This window comes from Macaca mulatta, chromosome X (genome assembly GCF_049350105.2).
Source record: "Macaca mulatta isolate MMU2019108-1 chromosome X, T2T-MMU8v2.0, whole genome shotgun sequence".
NCBI lineage: Eukaryota > Metazoa > Chordata > Mammalia > Primates > Cercopithecidae > Macaca > Macaca mulatta.
In genome coordinates, this window is record NC_133426.1 from 15402345 (window position 1) to 15424185 (window position 21841).

The 21841-nt window shown below is 43.2% G+C and overlaps 1 protein-coding gene across 6 annotated transcripts in view; it reads left to right on the forward strand.

The window, feature by feature from the left end:
- The window catches only part of CA5B (carbonic anhydrase 5B), a 112601-nt gene that overhangs the window by 48421 nt on the left and 42339 nt on the right, over positions 1 to 21841 (forward strand). The window contains exon 1 of one of the 6 annotated variants that reach the window (XM_001101899.5): positions 15695 to 15966. The exons of 4 other annotated variants lie outside the window; for them this stretch is intronic. The gene's annotated coding sequence lies outside the window, so the exon portion shown is untranslated. Of the gene's footprint in view, positions 1 to 15694; positions 15967 to 21841 lie in introns of those variants that run through there. One more of the 6 variants, XM_077988459.1, reaches the window with a different exon arrangement.

Below are 21841 nucleotides of genomic sequence, written 5' to 3' on the forward strand. Positions count from 1 at the left end.
ATTGCTAAATGTGCGGCCCAAAGTGGCAAGATTGCAGTTAATGACTTGTATAGGTTCTATAAGATGAATAAAAAGACAAAAGCTCAAATGACAAATTTGCGACACTGCCAATAACTTGATTTCTAATATGAAGACACCACAGGTGACATGTCACATAGAAGGTACAAAAAACAAATTCATTGTTAAATAGCTTGATGGAGATCTCAGTAAAATAAATGGAAAATGGAACTAGATACTAGGATTCTGGCCTTTCAAGATATTATCTTTATTTTCTTAAACTTTTCAAAATCTTGCACAAATTTAGTGCTTGTCTTGATGTACAAGTTTTTGTGTTTTTTTTGTTTTGTTTTTGAGACAGAGTCTCGCTCCGTCACCCAGGCTGGAGTGTAGTGGCGCAATCGTGGCTCACTGCAGCCTCGGACTCCTGGGTTCGAGCGATTCTCGTGCCTCAGACTCCTGAGTAGCTGGGACTACAGGTGCACACCACCACACCCGGCTAATTTTTGTATTTTTAGTAAAGACAGGGTTTAACCTTGTTGGCCAGGCTGGTCTCGACCTCCTGACCTCAAGTGATCTGCCTGCCTCAGCCTCCCAAAGGGCTAGGATTACAGGAGTGAGCCACCATGTACCCGTTTTAAGTAGTAAGTTTCCAGAGTCTTTAGATCTGTGTAAATTGCTTCATAAACTGCTCATTGCAGCAATTTCACATAAGGGAGCTTAATAACTTATTAGTGACTTTGGAAATGATGACAAATAAAGCAGTTTGAATCATTCTGAATATGTTACTGTTTACTTCCAAATGTTCAGAGTTTAGAGCATGTAGATTTAAAAGTTCAGATGACTGTTGCCATGAGCCACACAAAAGGGCATCAAGTCTCCTGAGATGGGAAAAAGAAATTGATTTCTCTGTGTTTTTTATACTCCACAACACTCTTGAAAAGCACTTTCTGGGCACTTAACTATTGATCTACTGCTCTGGGGTAAATAAAATATGAGATCACATGAAAATAAAACACATGTCGTTCTTTTGATTCATGCAAGATGCCTTTTAAAGTTCATCAGAGTCATAAAAGCATGAAGGCATATGTAGGCTCCATTCACCTGCAATAAAGCAAAAAGTAGGGAGGGCTGATGTTCCTTTTAAATTTGACTCTGAGTATTCTGTTTCATTATCACAGAAATGTAGTAAACATATATTGCCTAAAACTAGTATTATAAATTGTGAAACCATTTCAAATGTGACATTACTCTGTAAATTTGTATTGGGTTTTGGGAAATTTCTCTGGCTGTGACACATTAAAAGAAATCAAATAAAACCTTTAATGACTGAATATGGAAACGTTTTATAAGATTTTAAAATCGTGCATTTTTAAAACTAGCATCTAAACCATTTAGCACCATTCAGAAATTTTCTAGGTTGTAGATTTTCAATCAAATGCAATCCTTCATATTTTAATTGCAATGAAATTGATATGTCTACATAATAAAGCAATTTCAAGAGGTTTATAATAATTAGCCCAATATTTTCTGAATAATTAAGAGGTAACACAATGGTTCTATTCTCTTTAAGCTATCATCAGGTTAAGATACATGTGGAGATAAAAGATTTTTGCCTCATGTGCAAACCCTATTGTACTTTAACCCAGGGGTTCTCAATCAGGGGCAGTTTTGCCCCCCAGAGAACATTTGGCAATGTCTGGAGAGACATTTTTGGTTGTCACAATTGCCGTGGGCAGGGATGGGGGTGCTACTGACATCTAGTGGATAGAGACGAGGGACACTGCTGAACGTCCTGCATTGTGTAGGGTAGCTCCACCACAAAGAATTATCTGGGTCCCCAAGGACAATAGTGCTGAGGTGGAGAAACCTTGTTTCAACCTAATGTTGCTACTTTCATTGTATAAATGATTTTGGGGCCAGGTGCAGTGGCTTATGCCTGTAATCCCAGCACTTTGGGAGATGGGGGGCGGAGCAGGGGGGATCACTTGAGGTCAGGAGTTCAAGACCAGCCTGACCAACATGGTGAAACTCTGTCTCTACTAAAAATACAAAAATTAGCCAAGCGTGGTGGCGCGTGCCTGTAATCCCAGGTACTTGGGAGGTTGAGGCAGAAGAGTTGCTTGAACCCGGGAGGCAGAGGTTGCAGTGAGCCAAGATCATGCCCCTGCACTCCAACCTGGGAAACAGAGTGAGAGTGTCTCAAAAAAAAAAAAAAAAAAAAAAATGGTGATTTTGGATAATGGATCACATATGCCTTCCTAGTTTCCCAATATTAGAAATAGTAACTTAGGGTCTAGTGTTTTAGAGACAATTTTGGTGCTGACACCTTGGTTAATTGGCATCATTACTTTTATTGTTGACATATATAAATAAGTAAGCCCTATACTGAGACAACCTCCTAGATGTAGGCGTAGTGAATTTTCTCTATACCTGCTGAAGTGACAATGATTGAGTTCAATCTTGAACTCAGTCTTGACTGCTGCCTAGCAGCTTCTTGTCTCAGTACTGCACAGTTTACCTTGAAGAGTTCTGAACTTGGACATGTTAATCTTAAACTGAAAAGAATGCAAAGAGTTTGCTTGTAAACTTTACACTGCTTGTACAAAATGAAGTTTTAATTTAACTTCAGTCTTTTCTTTTCTTTTTTTTTCTTTTGAGACAGAGTTTCACTCTTATTGCCCAGGCTGGAGTGCAGTGGCCTAATCTCAGTTCACTGCACCCTCCACCTCCTGGGTTCAAGTGATTATCCGCCTCAGCCTCCCAAGTAGCTGGGATTACAGGCGCCCGCCACCACACCTAGCTAATTTTTTTGTATTTTTAGTAGAGACAGCGTTTCACCATGTTGGCCAGGATGGTCTCGAACTCCTGACCTCAAGTGATTCACCTGCCTCAGCCTCCCAAAGCGCTGGGACTACAGGCGTGAACCACTGCGCCCGGCCTCTTTTCTCTTTTAAAACTCTGTTTTTCTCTACAGTGAGCACAGCATTTTGATATATTATTCTTATGAAGTTTCCCCCTATATTATCACCATCAACCTAACATCAATTTGCAAATTTCCTCTGTTTGTCCTTTTAATAACTCCCGTTTTAAAATTTGAAGTTATTTCCATTAACCCAATTGATAAGAAGAAAGAAATTACCAGTTAAAGGCCTAAATAATGTTTCTCTAAAGATTATAATTTCTTTTTTTTTTTTTTGAGACAGAGTCTCACTCTGTTGCCCAGGCTGGAGTGCCGTGGTGCGATCTCGGCTCACTGCAACCTCCGCCTCCTGGGTTTGTGCTATTCTCTTGCCTCAGTCTCCCGAGTAGCTGGGACCACAGGTGCCCACCACCACGCCCAGCTAATTTTTAGTAGAGACGGGGTTTCACCGTGTTAGCCAGAATGGTCTCGATCTCCTGACCTTGTGATTCACCCACCTCAGCCTCCCAGAGTGCTGGGATTACAGGCGTGAGCCACCGCGCCCGGCCTAAAGATGATCATTTAATAAACTTATGGGATACTGCTTAAAATGAAAGATCAGTCAAATATATATACAATATATGTTATAAGCTTATCATTTATCATTTGTTCCATATTTTTAAAAATTTATTACTTTTTTTTTATTGTGGGTACCTAATAGTTGTATATATCGTGTACATGTGATGTTTTGATACAGGCGTACAATTTGCAATGATCAAATCAGGGTAATTGGGGCATCCATCATCTCAAGAATTTATCATTTCTTTGTGTTAGGAACAGTCCAATTCCCCTCTTTTATATTAAAATATACAATAAATTAGGCCAGGTGCGGTGGCTCATGCCTGTAATCACAGCACTTTGGGAAGCTGAGGCAGGCGGATGACTTGAGGCCTGGAGTTCAACACCAGCCTGGCCAACATGGCGAAACCCTGTCTCTACTAAAAACACAAAAATTTGCCAGGCATGGTGGCATGCACCTGTAACCCCAGCTTCTTGAGAGGCCAAGGCATGAGAATTGCTTGAACCCGGAAGCTGGAGGTTACAGTGAACTGAGATCATGCCACTGCACTCCAGCCTAAGCGACAGAGCAAGACTCTGTCCCCCTGCCTCAAAAAAATATATAGATGTATATATATATACACACACACACACACACACACACAATAAATTATTGTTAACTATAGTCACCCTATTGTTATGTGCACTTTTATTTTAGGAAATACTGCTAAATAGCTTATTGAAATGTTGTAGCAATTTATACTTTCATGAGAATGCATGACTTTGCTAATATCCTCACATTCACCAACACTGGATATTATTACCCTTCTTAATCTTAGCCATCTTATAAGTAAAATTAATTTCTTTTTGTTTAAATTTGAATTATTAGTGAGGTTGGGAATAGTTTTATATTCTTTTGTTTTAACTTTCAGGTTCAGGGGTACATGTGCAGGTTTGTTACATAGGTACATTGCATGTCCTGGGGGTTTGGTGTATTTTGTCACCCAGATAATAAGTATCGTACCTGATAGGTAGTTTTCTGATCCAAACCCTCCTCCCACCCTCCACCCTCAAGTAGGCCCCAGTGTCTGTTGTTCGCTTCTTTGTGTCCATATGTACTCAAGGTTTAGCTTCTACTTGTAAGTGAGATCATGCAGCATTTGGTTTTCTGTTCCTGTGTTAGTTTGCTTAGAATAAGGCCTCCAGCTTCATCCATGTTGCTGCAAAGGACATGATCTCATTCTTTTTTATAGCTGCATAGCATTTCATTGTATATATGTACCACATTTTTAAGATCCAGTCTACTGTTGATGGGCATTTACGTTGATCCCATGTCTTTGCTATTGTGAATAATGCTGTGATGAACATACATGTACATCTGTCTTTATGGCAGAATGATTTATATTCCTTTAGGCATATACCCAGTAATGAGATTGCTGGGTCAAATCCAGTCCTAGCTGCTGGCATCACTATACTATTAACTGATTGTAACCTCAATACTACTTTCTTTGACCCTGCTGGTGGAGGTGACTCTATCTTATATCAACATTTATTCTGATTTTTTGGTCACCCTGAAGTCTCTATCCTTATCCTACCAGGTTTCAGAATAATCTCCCATATTGTAACATATTATTCCGGGAAAACTCCAAAGTGCTTTCCACATTGACTGAACTAATTTCCCACCAGCAGCTTATAAGTGTTCCCTTTTCTCCACAACCCCACCAGAATCTGTTATTTTTTGACTTTTTAATAATAGCGATGCTGACAGGTGTGAGACGTTCTCTCATTGTGGTTTTGATTTTCATTTCTCTAATGATTAGTGATGTCAAGTTTTTTTCATATGCTTGTTTGACCACGTGTTTGTCTTCTTTTGAAAAGTGTCTGTTCATGTCTTTGCCCACTTTTTAATGGGGGATTGTTTCGTTTTTGCTTGTAAATTTGGTTAAGTTTCTCACAGGTTCTGGATATTAGATCTTTGTCAGATATATAGTTTGCAAATATCTTCTCCCACTATGTAGGTTGTCTGTTTACTCTGTTGATAGTTTCTTTTGTGTACAGAAGCTCTTTAGTTTAATTAGGTCCCATTTGTCAGTTTTTGATTTTGTCGCAGTTTCTTTTGGAGACTTCATCATGAAATCTTTGCGAGGTCCTGTGTCCAGAATGGTATTTCCTAGGTTATCTTCCAGATTTTTATAGATTTAGTTTTACATTTGGGTCTTTAATCCATCTTGAGTTGATTTCTGTATATGGTATAAGGTATAAGGAAGGGGTCCAGTTTCAGTCTTCTGCATATGGCTAGGCAGTTATCTCCCATCACCATTTATTGAATAGGGAATACTTTTGCTTTTCTTTTCTTTCTTTCTTTCTTTTTTTTTTTTTTTTTGGTTGATTTTGTTGAAGATCAGATGGTTTTAAGTGTGCCTTATTCCTGGGCTCTCTATTCTGTTCCAATGGCCTATGCATCTGTTTTTGTACCAATACCATGCTGTTTTGGTTACTGTAGCCCTGTAGTATAGTTTGAAATCGGGTCATATGATGCCTCCAGCAATGTTCTTTTTGCTTAGAATTGCCTTGGCTATTTGGCCCCTTTTTTGGTTCCATATGAATTTTAAAATAGTTTTTTCTAGTTCTCTGAAGAATGTCATTGGTAGTTTGATAGGAATAGCGTTGAATCTGTAAATGGCTTTGGGCAGTATGGCCATTTTAATAATATTTTAGGTTCAGGGGTATATGTATAGGCTTGTTATATAGTTACATTGTGTGTCACGGGGGTTTGGTGTACAGATTATTTTGTTACCCAGGTAATAAGCAAGTCCTTGCAGGTCAGAGTCACTGTGTCTCACTTCTGTCCTTTATATTTGTTTTCAGGAGATTGTCTTAACTTGAATCCTGTGGGCTTTCGTTTTTTACCTTTAAACTACCAGGTCTATCCTGATTATCACCTTCTTTGAGAAACCTTTCTTTGCTTTTGCTTTAGTTATAGCTTTATAAGTGACTTGTCACATCTAGTAACTTTTTATCCTTTCCTTGTCCTGTGCACCTATAGCGTTTTGTTCACATTTGTACATGCATCTATTGCCAACATAATTTACATTTGTGTCCTACAAATTGTAAGTTCCTGGAGGATAGGGACTATATTTGGTTCATTTTTGCATTTTTCATAGCCCATGATTATTTGATTGTTGAATATAACTGAATTGACTAATCTTAACCATAAATTGGAGTTCTAAGAAGCCCAAAACTGTTGGGAATGAAGTGTCTTGAGGTATATTTGATTTTTTTTTTCTCATTCCTAGCTTAGGATTAAAAACAACAACAACAGCAAAGAAAACCAAACAAAAACCCAGCTTCCAGAGTCAATCATAAACAAAGAATCCTGGAATGTTTTTGTCTTCATCCTGATATTTTATGTCTTTTTTTTTTTTTTTTTTTAAGACAGGGTCCCACTCTGTCACCCAAAGTGAGTACAGTGGCGCCATCTTGGATCACTGAAACCTCTGCCTCCCAGGCTCAAGCGAGCCTCCCACCTCAGCCTCCTGAGTAGCAGGGACTACAGGCATGCACCACCATGCCTGGCTAATTTTTTTATTATTTGTAGAGATGAGGTTTTGCCATGTTGCTCAGGCTGGAATGCTCTATTTTAAGATGAGAAAATCTTATGAAACTAGCATATTCAAAAGGCTCACCAAATTTTGTAGGTGAATTAACAGCCATAACTGTTATGAACTTTGACTTATTTTTCACAAGCTAACTTTTTTTACTTCAGAGAATTTTTTTGTTTTGTTTTTGTTGTTGTTGTTTTGTTTTTGAAATGGAGTCTCCCTCTGTCGCCCAGGCTGGAGTGCAGTGGCGCGATCTCGGCTCACTGCAAGCTCCACCTCCCGAGTTCACACCATCCTCCTGGCTCAGCCTCTCGTGTAGCTGGGACTACAGGCGCCTGCCACCACGCCCAGCTAATTTTTTGTATTTTTAGTAGAGACGGGGTTTCACCATGTTAGCCAGGATGGTCTCGATCTCCTGACGTCATGATCCGCCTGCCTCGGCCTCCCAAAGTGCTGGGATTACAGGCGTGAGCCACTGCGCCCGGCTACTTCAGAGAATGTTAATTACTACTGTTTGGAAATAAAAATTAACTCAGAAAAACTGAGTGAGTGTCATTTTGCCAACATATTTATAAAGTGGGAATTTAAAGGACAGTTTCTTAAACGGAATGCATGAGCATCTGTCTTTTTGTGTCTCATTCTGTGAATGATTCCCAATAAGGAATAATGAGTCCCATGTAGTGAAAGCAAGACTGTATTGACTCTTCTGATATTTTCTCCTAGATACTCAATTATTTACACTGCTTCTTGATGTCATATTGAAAGTTTTCCATGGTCTTGGCACATAATACTTATTTTTCTGGGCTAAAAACTCATGCAGCCATGCATGGAGTTAGGATTTTCAGTCTTTAATCACTTATTTGGCTGCCTGGTTGGAGTTTACCCTAAAGTGTTCAGCCTTGCCCATCCATACTTTAGAAAGAGATAGAGATAGAGGAGGCTGGGCACAGTGGCTCACATCTGTAATCCCAGCACTTTGGGAGGCTGAGGCGGGCAGATCACCTGAGGTCAGGAGTTGGAGACCAGCCTGGCCAACATGGTGAAACCCCATCTCTACTAAAAATAAAAAAAATTAGCCAAGCATGGTGACACACGCCTGAAATCCCAGCTACTTGGGAGGCTGAAGAAGAATTGCTTGAACCTAGGAGGCAGAGATTGCAGTGAGCCAAGATCGTGCCATTGCACTCCAACCTGAGCGACAGAGCGAGACTGTCTCAAAAAAAAAAAAAAAAGAAAGAAAGAAAGAAAAGAAAGAAAGAAAGAGGTAGAGGGGGCATTAGATCACGTGCCACTTTGTTCAGATGCTCTCATTTTCATAACAGAACCTTAAACTAAGTTCCTCCTGGTTGGTATACAAAGCATATAAATTAATGAACACCTCAACATTTCTGCCCTTAGGTTTTAGCCAGTGAAAATGACCTTGAATTCTCTACCAAGTGATAGTTATCAAGTGTGCTGTAATGAGAAATGTTGTTTTGATAGGACTATAAAAGACCTGCATGCAAAGTCTCCATTCCTATGAATCAAAGATGTCACATAGGTTGTTGTAGGTAGCCACTCACCCATCTTGTACCCACAATAAACATTGTTAATCAATCACAGAACATTTTCCTTCTGAGCATGGACTCAGCCACAGAACTTCACAACACAGTTTATTTAGGCAGCTAATATGAATGGATCAGAGTTGACATGCAAATTGAACCCTACTTGCCATGCTGGGGAATAATAATCTAAATGCTACCATGGATTAATCCAGACCATTCCCTGTTGGGGTGATCAGACCCAACACCAGATCATGGGGGAGACGAAGTCCGGCAGACTCCAAGGAATGAGAAAAGACAGTTTGAGAGAGAAAGTGGGACCAGGGGGCCATCGCAAAGTATGGAGGCTGCGAAGGCCCCAGCTCTGGAAGCCCAGACTATTTATTGACGATCAAACAAAGAAACAGGTGGTGAGAATGTGGGGTTGAAAGGGAGCATTGCATTAAGCACATGATTTACATACAGCTGTGATGGTTTAGCATACGCTCTGCTACTTGAGATAATGGAGAGCAGGTTCTTTTAACTCAAGATACAATCGATCCTGGGAGAGCAAGGAGCAAGGAGCCAGCAAGTCTAGACACGTTCCAGAGGCCATGAGGGGTTTTATGCTCTGAGTCCTGGATTCTATCCAAGCAGGAGGGGTTTTATGCCCTGGGCTTAGATTATGGTGCATCAGGGTAGCCTTCCACCATTTAGCACAGAGCTTGGTGTTCCAAAGGCCACAAGGGGTTTTAGACCCTGGACCCCAGATATGTTCCAAGACTCTTTTACATTATGTCACACATGCAAGCCCTGCATCTCCCAACACTCAGCTTTTCTCCCAACAATTCCTGACGTGTGTACAGTCTTTGGAGTTGAACGGGAAAGTTTGGATAGTCATAGAATTGACTAAATGGACTGTGCTTTGTGATTGTAACAATAGCTTACATTGAAGGAAACTGTGTGTAATTCTTTAGGACACTTATTTCCCACTTAGCTCACAACCTCATCCTTATGAGGATTCAGGGTTTCTTTTGGCACTGAAAATCAAGAAAAACTGTAGTTCTCGAAATCAATCAAACAAGCAAACAAAACTCTGGCTTTTATTTTATGAACATTGGGCTGGGTGCAGTGGCTCACACCTGTAATCCTAGCACTTTGGGAGGCTGAGGTGGATTACCTGAGGTCAGGAGTTCAAGACTAGCCTGGCCAGCATCGTAAAACCCCATCTCTACTAAAAGAAAAAAAAAAATTAGCCAGGCATGGTGGCGTGTGCTTGTAGTCCCAGCTGCTCAGGTGGCTGAGGCTCGACAATCCCTCGAACCCAGGAGGAGGAGGTTGCAGTGAGCCAAGATGACACCACTGCACTCCAGCCTGGGTAACAGAGTAAGACTGTCTCAAATACACACACACACACACACACACACACACACATACATATATGTATTATTAACACTGGTAAACCTTAAAATGATGGTCATTCTCTCTTGCTATGGGCATGCAGAAGCTTAGAGTCAAATCTCTGGCCCACCTTTAACAAGAACGTTTTCCTCTGTGCTAAGAAGGAAAAAGTTCAGGCTTGGTGACTTGTTTATTTTATCATTGGCTGCATTACTCTCTTTCCTTTAAACTTCCCTTCCCTTGGTTCCTTCAGCTATTTCTTTTATCCAGTATTGTCTTTAATTTTGTAAACTGCCTCAAATCATTTGTGGAAGAAGATAAGCTGTTGCTAACTACATAAAAATGAACACAGTAACTTAATACAAACGATATTTGGTCCCAATTTTTGTTTCTGTTTTCAGGCAAGAAATGTCTTACATTTGAAACATTTTCAATAAATGAGGCAGAATTCTCAGGGTCAGGGTGAACTTAATAAAAATGTTTTGTTGAAAAATTGTTCTTTTCTCTGTGCTCCTTCTAGCTCAACTTTGTGAATGTTCCCACTGTCTTCAAGGCAGAAATAGAACAGAAGGTGGGAAAAGAAGGGAACTAATATGTGATTCTAAAATCTTTACTGTTTAAAAAAATGAAAGTAAAATCTCTATTGCTGGCAGATGAAGAATTATATGTAGCAAATCTTGCTGCTATGAGGGGAAAAAAAGTGTAGCTCTATACACAAGTAAAAAGGGCGTACAAACAGTGAAGATTGTGTAAAAGACTGTAGTAAGTACTATAAATGTGGCTTCCTGTGTTTGCTGCCCAGAAATATCCTACTAATCAGATCAAGAAAGCCTGGCTATGAAAAAATATGGCATCCTGGCCAGGTGCGGTGGCTCATGTCTGTAATTCCAGCACTTTGGGAGGCCCCGGCAGGCGGATCACCTGAGGTCAGGTGTTCAAGACCAGCCTGGCCAACAAGGTGAAACCCCATCTCTACTAAAAATACAAAAAATTAGCTGGGCATGGTGTTGCATGCCTGTAATCCCAGCTACTCAGGAGGCTGAGGCAGGAGAATCACTTGAACCTGGGAGGTGGAGGTTGCAGTGAACCGAGATCAGCCATTGCATACCAGCCTGGGCGACAAGAGTGAAACTCTGTCTCAAAAAAAAAACAAAACAAAAGGAAAAAAGAAAAAACATGGCATCCTAAATAACCACCGTGCTTAATGACATATCAGATTTACATTCGAGTTCAAGCTTATCTCAGCTTGAACCAGAGTACCTAGCAGTTCATAGGCTAGCACTTAAGTAGCACTACCTTCTATCATTTATAGTTAATTCCTGGCATATAACTAAGCAGTCACTGAACAGATAAAGGAATTAATGAATCATAAAATCATTCCTTTAGCAATATTTAAAGGGCATTTGCTGATGCCCCAGGTACTGTGTTAACTGCCAGGAGTACAAAGTTGGACAAATTGGTCAGAGTCCCTGCTCTTAGGGAATTTACATTATAGTAAACAACCAACCAACCAACAAATAATCAAATAATTTCGAATACTGAGAAACACTATGAAGAAAATAAAATAGGTAATAGAGATGGAGAGGTGAAGCTGTTACTCAAAGTGTCTTTTTTTTTTTTTTGAGACGAAGTCTCGCTCTGTCGCCCAGGCTGGAGTGCAATGGCATGATCTCCGCTCACTGCCACCTCCGCCTCCTGGGTTCAAGTGATTCTCCTGCCTCATCTTCCTGAGTAGCTTGGATTACAGGCACCCACCACCACGCCCAGCTAATTTTTGTATTTTTAGTAGAGATGGTGTTTCGCCATGTTGGCCAGGCCAGTCTCGAACTCCTGACCTCAGGTGATCTGCCCTCCTCGGTCTCCCAAAGTGCTGGGATTACAGGCGTGAGCCACCGTGCCCAGACTCAGAGTGTCTTATAGAACCTCTGGATTGCATCTCCTGGCAGCGTGCTTGAAATCTAGAATCTCAAGTCACATCGCAGAACCACTGCGTCAGAGTCTGCATTGTAACATGATCTTTGGGTGATCTCTGGGCACAGTGCAGATTGAGAGGCTCTGGATACAACTTCAGATATGGTTGTCAGGAAAAACATATCTAAAGAGATGACATTTTAGCTAAGTACTGAATAATGAGAAAACTGCAGCCATGTAAAGATCTGAGTAAAGAGTGGTCCAAACAATGGGAACAACAAAAGAAAATGTTCAGAGACAGGAATGAACATGGGAAGACCAGTATAGGTGGATCAGAGTGAGAAAGGGACCTGGAACTCTCTACTCTCTGACATTTATCAAAAACCCTGTGGCGAGAATTTTTTTTTTTTTTTTTTTGAGACAGAGTTTCGCTCTTGTTGCCCAGGCTGGAATGCAATGGCACAATCTCGGCTCACTGCAACCTCTGCCTCCCGGGTTCAAGCGATTCTCCTGCCTCAGTCTCCCGAGTAGCTGGGATTACAGGCATGTGCCACCATGCCTGGCTAATCTTCTATTTTTCGTAGAGATGGGGTTTCTCCAGGTTGGTCAGGCTGGTCTGAAACTCCCGACCTCAGGTGATCCACCCGCCTCAGCCTCCCAAAGTGCTGGGATTACAGGTGTGAGCCACTGTACCCGGCCATGAGAATTGTTGATTTTGAGTGGCTGCACAAAAGTTCTACATGCAAGACCTCTATTTCTACAAAGCAGAGGTACCAGGTAGGTTATTGCATGCAGCCACTTACCTATCCTACACCCACAGCATTGTTAACTGAGTACTGAACTTTTTCTTTCTGAGCCTGGGCAAAGCCCCCAAACTTCTCAACATAGTTACTCAGGCAGCTACTACAAATAGTTCAGAGTTAACATGTGAGTTGAAACCTATTTGTCATCCTGAGGAAAGATGATCTAAATGCTACCCTGGATTAAGCCAGACCATTGAGGGCTTGTGTATTCAAGTGAACAGAAATATGTTGATGGTTCATGGAATTATTATTTTTTTTGAAACAGGATCTCAGTCTGTTGCCCAGGCTGTAGTGCAGTGGTGTGATCATGGCTCATTGCAGCCTCAGCCTCCCTAGGCTCAGGTGATTCTCTCACTTCAGCCTCCCGAGTAGCTGGGATTACAGGCGTACACTACCACACTCAGCTAATTTTGTAGAGATGGGGTTTCACCATGTTGTCCAGGCTAGTCTCTAACTCCTGGGCTTATGCAATCCTCCCACCTCAGCCTCCCAAAGTACTGGGATTACAGGTGTGATCTACTGTGCCTGGCCAATTCATAGAATTGATTTAATGCACTGTGCTTTGTGATTGTGCCAACAGTTTCCATTAATGGGATTTGGGTGTCACTCCTTATGACACATAGTTCCCACTAGGCTCACTACATCATCTTTATGAGGAAACTGTATTTCTCTCAGGACTAAAATTCAAGAAAAACTACTTCTATAAAAACAAAACAGCCGGGCACGGTGGCTCACGCCTGTAATCCCAGCACTTTGGGAGGCCGAGGCAGGTGGATCACCTGAGGCCAGGAGTTCGAGACTAGCCTGGCCAACGTGGTGAAACCCCGTGTCTATTAAAATGCAAAAATTAGCTGGGCATGGTGGTGGGCGCCTGTAATTCCAGCTACACGGGAGGCTGAGGCAGGAGAATTGCTTGAACCCTGGAGGCAGAGGTTGCAGTGAGCTGAGATCGCGCCATTGCACTCCAGCCTGGGCGACAAGAGTGAAACTCCGTTTAAAAAAAAAGAAAAAAAGGCTGGGCGCGGTGGCTCACACCGCCAGGCACAGTAGATCACACCTGTAATCCCAGTACTTTGGGAGGCTGAGGTGGGAGGATTGCATGAGCCCAGGAGTTAGGTAATCTCAGCACTTTGGGAGGCCGAGGCGGGTGGATCACCTGAGGTCGGTCGGGAGTTCGAGACCAGCGTGACCAACATGGAGAAACCCCGTCTCTACTAAAAATACAAAATTAGCCGGGCGTGGTGGTGCATGCCTGTAATTCCAGCTACTCGGGAGGCTGAGGCAGGAGAATCGCTTGAACCCGAGGGCCAGAGGTTGCAGTGAACTGAGATCGCACCATTACACTCCAGCCTGGGCAACAAGTGCGAAACTGTGTCTCAAAAAAAAAAAAAAGAAAACCAGTTTTTATCTTATGAACAGTAAAAACCTCAAAATGATTGTTATTTCCTCTTTTCTATGGTTATTCAACAGCTTAGTTAGGGTGAAATTTCTGGCCTACTTCTGACAACTGTTCTGGATCTGATGGAGTGCAAATTTAAATGTTAATCTTATCATTGGCCATATCATTCTCCTTCCATTAAGCTCTCCTTTCCTTGGTTCCTTCCCCTATTTTTTAAATCTGGTAATGTCTATATTTTAGTAGGCTGGCTCAAATCATTTGTGGAAGAAGGTGAGGTAGAACTACTTGTATAAAGATCAACTCAGTAATTTATATAGGCTGTATTTGGACCAATTTCTGTGAATTCATTTTTCAGGCAAAAAATGACTGACAGTTGAAACATTTTATAAATGAGACAGAGTTCTCAGGGTCAGGGTGAGCACAATGAAAGTGTTCTGTTGAAAGTTATTCTTTTATCTGTGTTCTTTCTAGCCCAACATTTTGAATATTCTCACTGTCTTCAAGCCAGAAATGCAAGGGAGGGTGGGAAGAGAAGAAAAAAGAACTGTGTGATTATAAAATCTTTATTGTTGGCATATGAAGCAATATAAGTAGCAAATTTTACTTCTACAAAGGGGGCAAATTATATCTTTCTATACATGTGGAAGAGTAGATATTCAGTTAAGATTTATTGATAATTTACTGTGTAAAGAAATGTACTAAATACTATAAAAGTGACTTCCTATGTTTACTACCCCAAAGTGTTCCTACTAATGGGGTCAAGAAGACCTGAGTTTACCAACTCCTTTTCCACCTATTAACCTTTTGCCACATCTTCCCCAATTTTCTCATCCAAACCCAAGTTGGGGCAACTTCAGACTGTAAGCTCCTTGAGGTTTGTCTTATTTGTCAGGGGAGCTTGTACTCGATAAATGAAATTTGCATGAATGAGTCAGAGATGTATGTACACAGGGGAAGAAAGCTGGTTATAGCTTCTTCACATTTTTCACGTGGACCCAGAGTTGTAAATGGAGGGAAGGATAGCAGAGTAATCTCAAAGCACAAAGTGGGGGTGATGTCTTCACGGGCCCTCAGCAGCAACGGGGCACTGGGTGCCTAGGAAAGGCCATCTGGAGGAGACATCAGGAAGTAGAGGAATTCTGTTTTTTCCACTCATCTGCCTAGCATTTAAGGTCGGCTAAGAGGCTAGAAGGAACACATCCACGGTTCTGCTTTAGAGGATATGAAAATTGGGCTGGAAGGAACACGGGTCCACACTTCGAGTTCAGAGGATATAAAAACTGGCTTAAAGAAACTCGGGTAAATTAGACATGAAAACTAGCGGGAAAGGACACGTTCATTGTTTGTTTCCCTACTGAGTCACCTGTTCCCAGCACATAAAGTCGTGGTGTTTGGAGATGGGAGGAACCGAGGGAAAGTCACTTTTTAGATAAGGCTCTGAAGCCCCAGGTCTAGTTTCAATCCACAAATGCGGCCAGCGGAGAGCAGGAGGAGGGAGGATTGATCCGGCGGGGGATTCGGGGGCGGGGCCAGAGCGGGGCTCAGAGGCGTGGCCCAGGCTAGAGGGACGAGCCCAGGCGGAGCGTAGAGGCGTGGTCAGGAGGGAGAGGGGCGTGGCCGTAGCTAAAGGGGTGCGGCCAGGGTGGACGGCAGAGACTGGCACGGTTTGGGCGGGCGTGACCAGGGCGGTACGTGCGGATGTAGTGGGGCGTGGATCTGCCAGGTGGGGGCGTGGCCTCGGTTGAGGGGCGCGGCCCTGGTATGTGGGGCGTAACAGGGCATGAGGGGGCGTAGCTCTGATGGGCTGGCGTGCAGGCTGCGGATCCCCGGAGACGAGCTAGCGGCTAGGTTCGTGATCTGGAGAGACGCTCAGGTAAGGACGGGTGGCCGAGAGGAGTGGGGCGACAAGGAGCAGGCCGATCCAGACAGGGCCGAGATTCTTCCCACCACTCCCCGCCCCGGCGCACCGGGTTCCGGAGCCAGGAGAGCTGTTGATCCTGCGAGTATTGTCTGGGTCCCGGCAGGGCGCCCCGGAGTACTGAGTGGGGCCTAATGGGGTATCGAACTCCCCCACCTCAGCCCTCTTCCTCCACTATGGGAGTTACCAAACGGCTATCATCCTTTAAGGTTCTTTGCACAGGACGCGATAATAGCTGTTCCAGAGAAAAGGGAGTGGGCGAGGGCAGTTCCTTGGTAGGTAGGGTTGCCAAGGTTGGTTGAATCCAAATAACTCCAGAAAGTCCAGCCTGCTGTGAATAGCTAGAGACGGGGATAAGGGCAACAAATCTGAGGTTGCGGTTCCAGAAACCGAGGCGCAGTAAACTGGGACTCCCTCAGATCTGCATTGTATCCGCACCGCCCACTATGCTAGGGGCTGTGGAGAGACACAGCCACCCACCCCCAAGATAGGGGATCAGCATCACAATTGTGCCATGCGGGCAAATCTGAGTCTTCTTCACTCTGCAGTTCCTTCTGGCCTTTTTGTTTTGTGCTCAGCCCTAAAGCTGAAGGAGAGGAACCTCCAAATACAAACCGTGTTGGTTTTCGTGATTCTTGTGGCATTCAATGTTAAATGCTTCTGCCCTGAGGCTTGTGGCAATTGGTTAATATTGGTGTCAGTGCCCTTCCCTCCGGTGTATTTTCACTGGGAGAGTTTGAGAGATAAGGGGAGTTGATATGGACACCTTAGTTTGAAAAGAACTTGTTCTCTCTTAACCACTGAAAACCGCATTGCTTTCTGCTTCCCATTCTTCCTTTACTGATAATCTGGCCATCACTCTGGTGTTTAAAAGTCTTGCTGGAGTATGGAGACAAGTAGCCCTATTTCTGTGGTGAGAGAAGCTGCCCCAGAGCATACCCTTGAATTGTCCCTGCACATCCCTCAGGAGTGGCCACTCTTCTTGGGTATGTTGGAAGTGGAAAACCATAAAGCTTTCTAGGAATATATTTTACTCAGGTATTTTTTTTTTTAACCTCAGCACCAGGGTTGGAATTCACTGAAATGCCAAAAGCAGCAAGGGCACCGTTCTCTGTGCCTGTACACACCTGCCCTCTTCTCCCTGGAGCCAGGCAAAAAGCTGCAACCACTCACAATTGGAACGCAGTAAAGGTTGAGTGAATTGTGAGTGAATGAATGAATATGAATATTTGGGAAATTTGACGGAAAGGGGAAAATGCATTTCATCTCATTGGTGGCACTGGGCAATTATTAGAAACATATTTTGAAACCTTTGGCTACCACACATTGGGATCATGCTCCCAGGGAAGAAGTGGGTGAGAGGGGGAAGCTGAGCTTTCTCAGTCAAGATATTGCAACATAATCTCTAATTTGGGAATTGCAAAAAGGCTTGTTTCCTTTTGAAATCAGGAGGTGATCAAAGGAAGGGTCAATCTGTTGAGAATGAAGGAACTTTTTCCAATGTAATTGTAACCTTTAGTCAGAGTACATTCTTTTTTTTTCTGTTTTGCCTACATATGAATAGCTTAATCAGGCAGAGTTCAAGCTACTTGTCGTTTAATAAATACAAGATTTATGAATGATTCATTGAGGGCTTTCAGAATCTTTGTTTCTACACATTTCTAAGTCTGGAAAACAGCTAAGCGGCAGGTTAGCAAAATCGGAGGATATACATAAATCTTCAGTGATGGCAAAGAGCGTATAACACAGAAAGCTCCCCTGTAGTCCATCGAGCCCAGGGACCCATCTTTATGGACAAACTTAAGTATGGACAGATTCTCCATGAAATACAGTAATGTATGGTATTAGTTGATTGTTACGTGCTGTGTTTGATGGTTAAACATTATTTTTGGTTTCACAAACTTGGGTTTTATGAATGCAGTGAGTACGTTTAAATAACCAACTCTTAATAAACTATAACTTTTAATTTAACAGAGAGGATAGACCTTAGGCCTGAACAAAAATAACCTCATGTGTTGTTATAGGTATTGCAATCTAGTATTAGCTAAATTGAATTTCTGTTTACTTGGATTTTCCTGGAACCTCCTCACCTGGACCTTCCAAGCTCTGTTCCTTCCTTGATTGCCTTTGACTGTTCGTTCTCAGTCTCAGCATCCTTCATGGCTCCTTTTTGTGAGTCTCCCTTGATACACCTGTAACTGCTGGGAGTAGGGGATTCTCTTTCTATCAGTAGCTTCCTGACCGCTCCTGAGCACCAGAGCTCTGTTGGCAACTCTCTCCTAGACCTTTCCTCTCAGCTGTCCCATTGACACCTTAAATCCAATATGATTAGCGGGCTGAGCGCCATGGCTCATGCCTGTACGCTTGTAATCCCAGCACTTCGGGAAGCTGAGGTGGGTGGATCGTTTGAGGCCAGGAGTTCGAGACCAGCCTGGACAACATGGTGAAACTTTGTCTCTACCAAAAATACAAAAATTAGCTGGACGTGGTGGTACGCCTGTGGTCCCAGCTACTTGGGAGGCTAAGGTGGGAGGATCACTTGAACGTGGGAGGCGGAGGGTACAGTGAGCCAAGATCATGCCACTGTACTCCAGCGTGGGTGACAGAGACCCCATCTCGTTCTTCTTCTTTTTCTTTTTTTTGAGATGGAGTTTTGCCCTGTCACCTAGCCTGGAGTACAGTGGCGCAATCTTGGCTCACTGCAACCTCCGCCTCCTGGGTTCAAGTGATTCTCCTGCCTCAGCCTCCCGAGTAGATGGGCTTATAGGCTTGCACCACCATGCACGGCTAATTTTTGTATTTTTAGTGGAGATGGGGTTTTGCTATGTTGGCCAGGCTGGTCTGGGACTCCCGCCATCAAGTGATCCACCCTCCTCGGCCTCCTAAAGTGCTGGGATTACAGGCGTGAGCCTCTGCACCTAAAAAAAAAAAACCATCCAATTTGATTAGAGGTATGACCTGCCATCATCTTTCTCTTCCCTGTTTCTCATGACAGGTTCTTTTTTTTTTTTTTTTTTTTTTTTTTTTTGAGACAGTCTCGCTCTGTTGCCCAGGCTGGAGTGCAGTGGCACTATCTCAGCTCACTGCAACCTCCACCTCCTGGGTTCAGGCAATTCTCTGCCTCAGCCTCCCGAGTACAGGTCCTGCCACCACGCCCGGCTAATTTTTGTATTTTTAGTAGAGATGGCATTTCACCATCTTGGCCAGGCTGGTCTTGAACTCCTGACCTCTTGATCCACCTGCCTCGGCCTCCCAAAGTGCTGGGATTACAGATGTGAGCCACTGTGCCCAGCCTGACAAGTTCTATTTTTCTGTACAGGGATTCATCCTCGTCCTACTGCCAGCATCACTCCAGCTATTAAATGAGGTCTTCCTCCAGTTCTCCTTTTATTCTCCTTTAACTGAGTGACAGACCCTACCTTTTAAAAATCACAATGGCTGTCTCTTGAATACCAAGTACCCTGTCCAACTCAACTGTCGCTGCCCAGTTCAGTGCTTCATATTCTCTCACTCGGGTTATTGGAGTTTCACTTCAAACTCCACATGCTTCAACCTGACCTACTTACTTCCCACTGAAAACCTGTTTCTCCCACTGTCTCCCCTGTCTCAGTTTATGGTAACTTTATCTTTCCAGTTGTGTAAACCAAAAATCTTCCAGTAATCCTTAACTCCTTTCTTTCACATCTTATGGGCTGTATATTCAAGATATATCAAAAATCCAACCACTTCTTACCACGTCCACTGTGACATCTCTGGATTAGTTCAAGCCTTGGATTATCCCTAAAGGGTTTTCCTACTTCTTTCCTACTTCCTACTTCTTTCCTGTTCCTCCCGGTCTCTACTCCCCAAGGCAATTTTCAGTAAGACATGCTGTGATTTTTTTTTTTTTTTTTTGAGACGGAGTCTCGCTCTGTCACTCTGACGCCCGGCTGGAGTGCTCACTACAACCTCCACCTCCCGAGTTCAAGCGATTCTCCTGCCTCAACCTCCCGAGTAGCTGGGATTACAGACATGCACCACCACACTTGGCTAACTTTTGTATTTTTAGTAGAGTCGTGATTTCACCATGTTGGCCAGGCTGGTTGCGAACTCCTGACCTCCAGTGATCTTCTTCTCCCGCCTCGGCCTCCCAAAGTGCTGGAATTACAGGCTTGAGGCACCACGCCCTGCCTGAGTGATCTTTTAAAAGTGTAAATTACTGTATGTAAATGTAAAATGTTACTGCTCTGCTCAGGAACCTCCATTGTCTTCCCTTTTTACTTAGAGTAGTGGTTTTCAACCTGTGGTAATCCTATTCCCCTCCCCCAGGGGACATCTGGCAATGTCTGTAGATATTTTTTTGTTGTAACAACTCTGGTATAGGGTGGAACTGGCATCTATTGGATGCTAGCCAATAGCGATGCTGCTAAACACCCTACAATGCACATGACATTCCCCCACAATCAAGAGTCATCTGATCAAAACTGTCAATAGTGCCAAGACTGAGAAACCCTAACTTAGAGAAAGAACCCTTGCAGTAGCCCAGAAGTCTTGATCATCCATTACCCGTGAACCTCATCTCCTACTGCCTTCCTCCTGGTTCACTCTACTCCTGCCATATTGGCCTCCTTACTATCCCTTGAATATGCCAGACAGACGCCCACTTCAGGATCTTTGCCCAGGCAGTTCCCCACGCCTGAAATGTCCTTCCTTTAGATAGCCATGTAACTAATCCCCTACCTCTTCCAATCCTTTGCTCGAATTTTATCTTCTTAACAAGGCCTCCTGTGAGCAATACATTTAAAAATATAACACCCTCTCTCAATTGGCACTCCAAATTCATCTTACCCTGCTCCGCTTTTTACTGGACATATTCCAATTGTCTCTACAACTGACTTGTTTATTACATTTGTTGTTTATTACCTGTATCCCCTACTAAAATGTGAGCTCCACGAGGGTAAGAGCTTTGTTCTGTTCCCCAATGAACCTAGAACCATGTTTCATACTTCATAGATGTTCAATTGATATCTTAATGACAAAAAGAATAAAAGAGTGATGGATTGAATGAAGGATGGTTAAAGGAATCACCTCCTCCCTGACTTTCCTGGCTCCACTTGCTCCCATCCATCCTGTACTCCATCGTCAGAGTCATCGGAAACCATCACTGCTTTCTCCTGTACCCATGGAATAATATGCAAAAGCCTTCCAGTCTCTCGGAAGTTCATATTCCCCGAATTAATCTCAAATCCTCATCTAGCCCCACCTCCTACTGCATCCCCAGGGCATCTGCTTGGCCAGTGTGTTGACAAATATTAATAGCAGACTTGGAATGATGGGAAGTGTGTTGACAAATATTAATAGCAGACTTGGAATGATGGGAAGTTCAGAAATACTCTTGGCTTTCTTTCAGAAAAACCGGTTTGAGGTTTGCGGGTTTTTGTTTTTGTTTTTGTTTTGTCTAAAGGAGAAAAAGAAAATCTTCAGAGTCAGGGTCCCCTGCAGTGAGATCAGCACCATTCTGGGGCACAGATAGAGGTTCAGACTTTTGGACCACTACAAGCAATCTACCACCGAGTGTGGAGGAGAATGACCAAGAGGGTGAAGGTGAGGGTAAAGTCTGGCCCTCTGGAGCCCTCCTGCCCCGTAGCCCTAGAGAATCAGTCTGGATGTACAGGAGAAACTTCCTCTAGGCCAGGCGTCATTGGCCTCCAGCCTCAGTGTTGTGCAGACAGTGTGATTACAGAATGCAGGGCAGTCCTCAAGGCATGACCATGGCCCTGGCCGTCAGCCCCAGCTTGCCATGCCTCAGTGCTTTCCGGACGGCTCTCTGTGGAGCAGAGTCAAGGGTCAT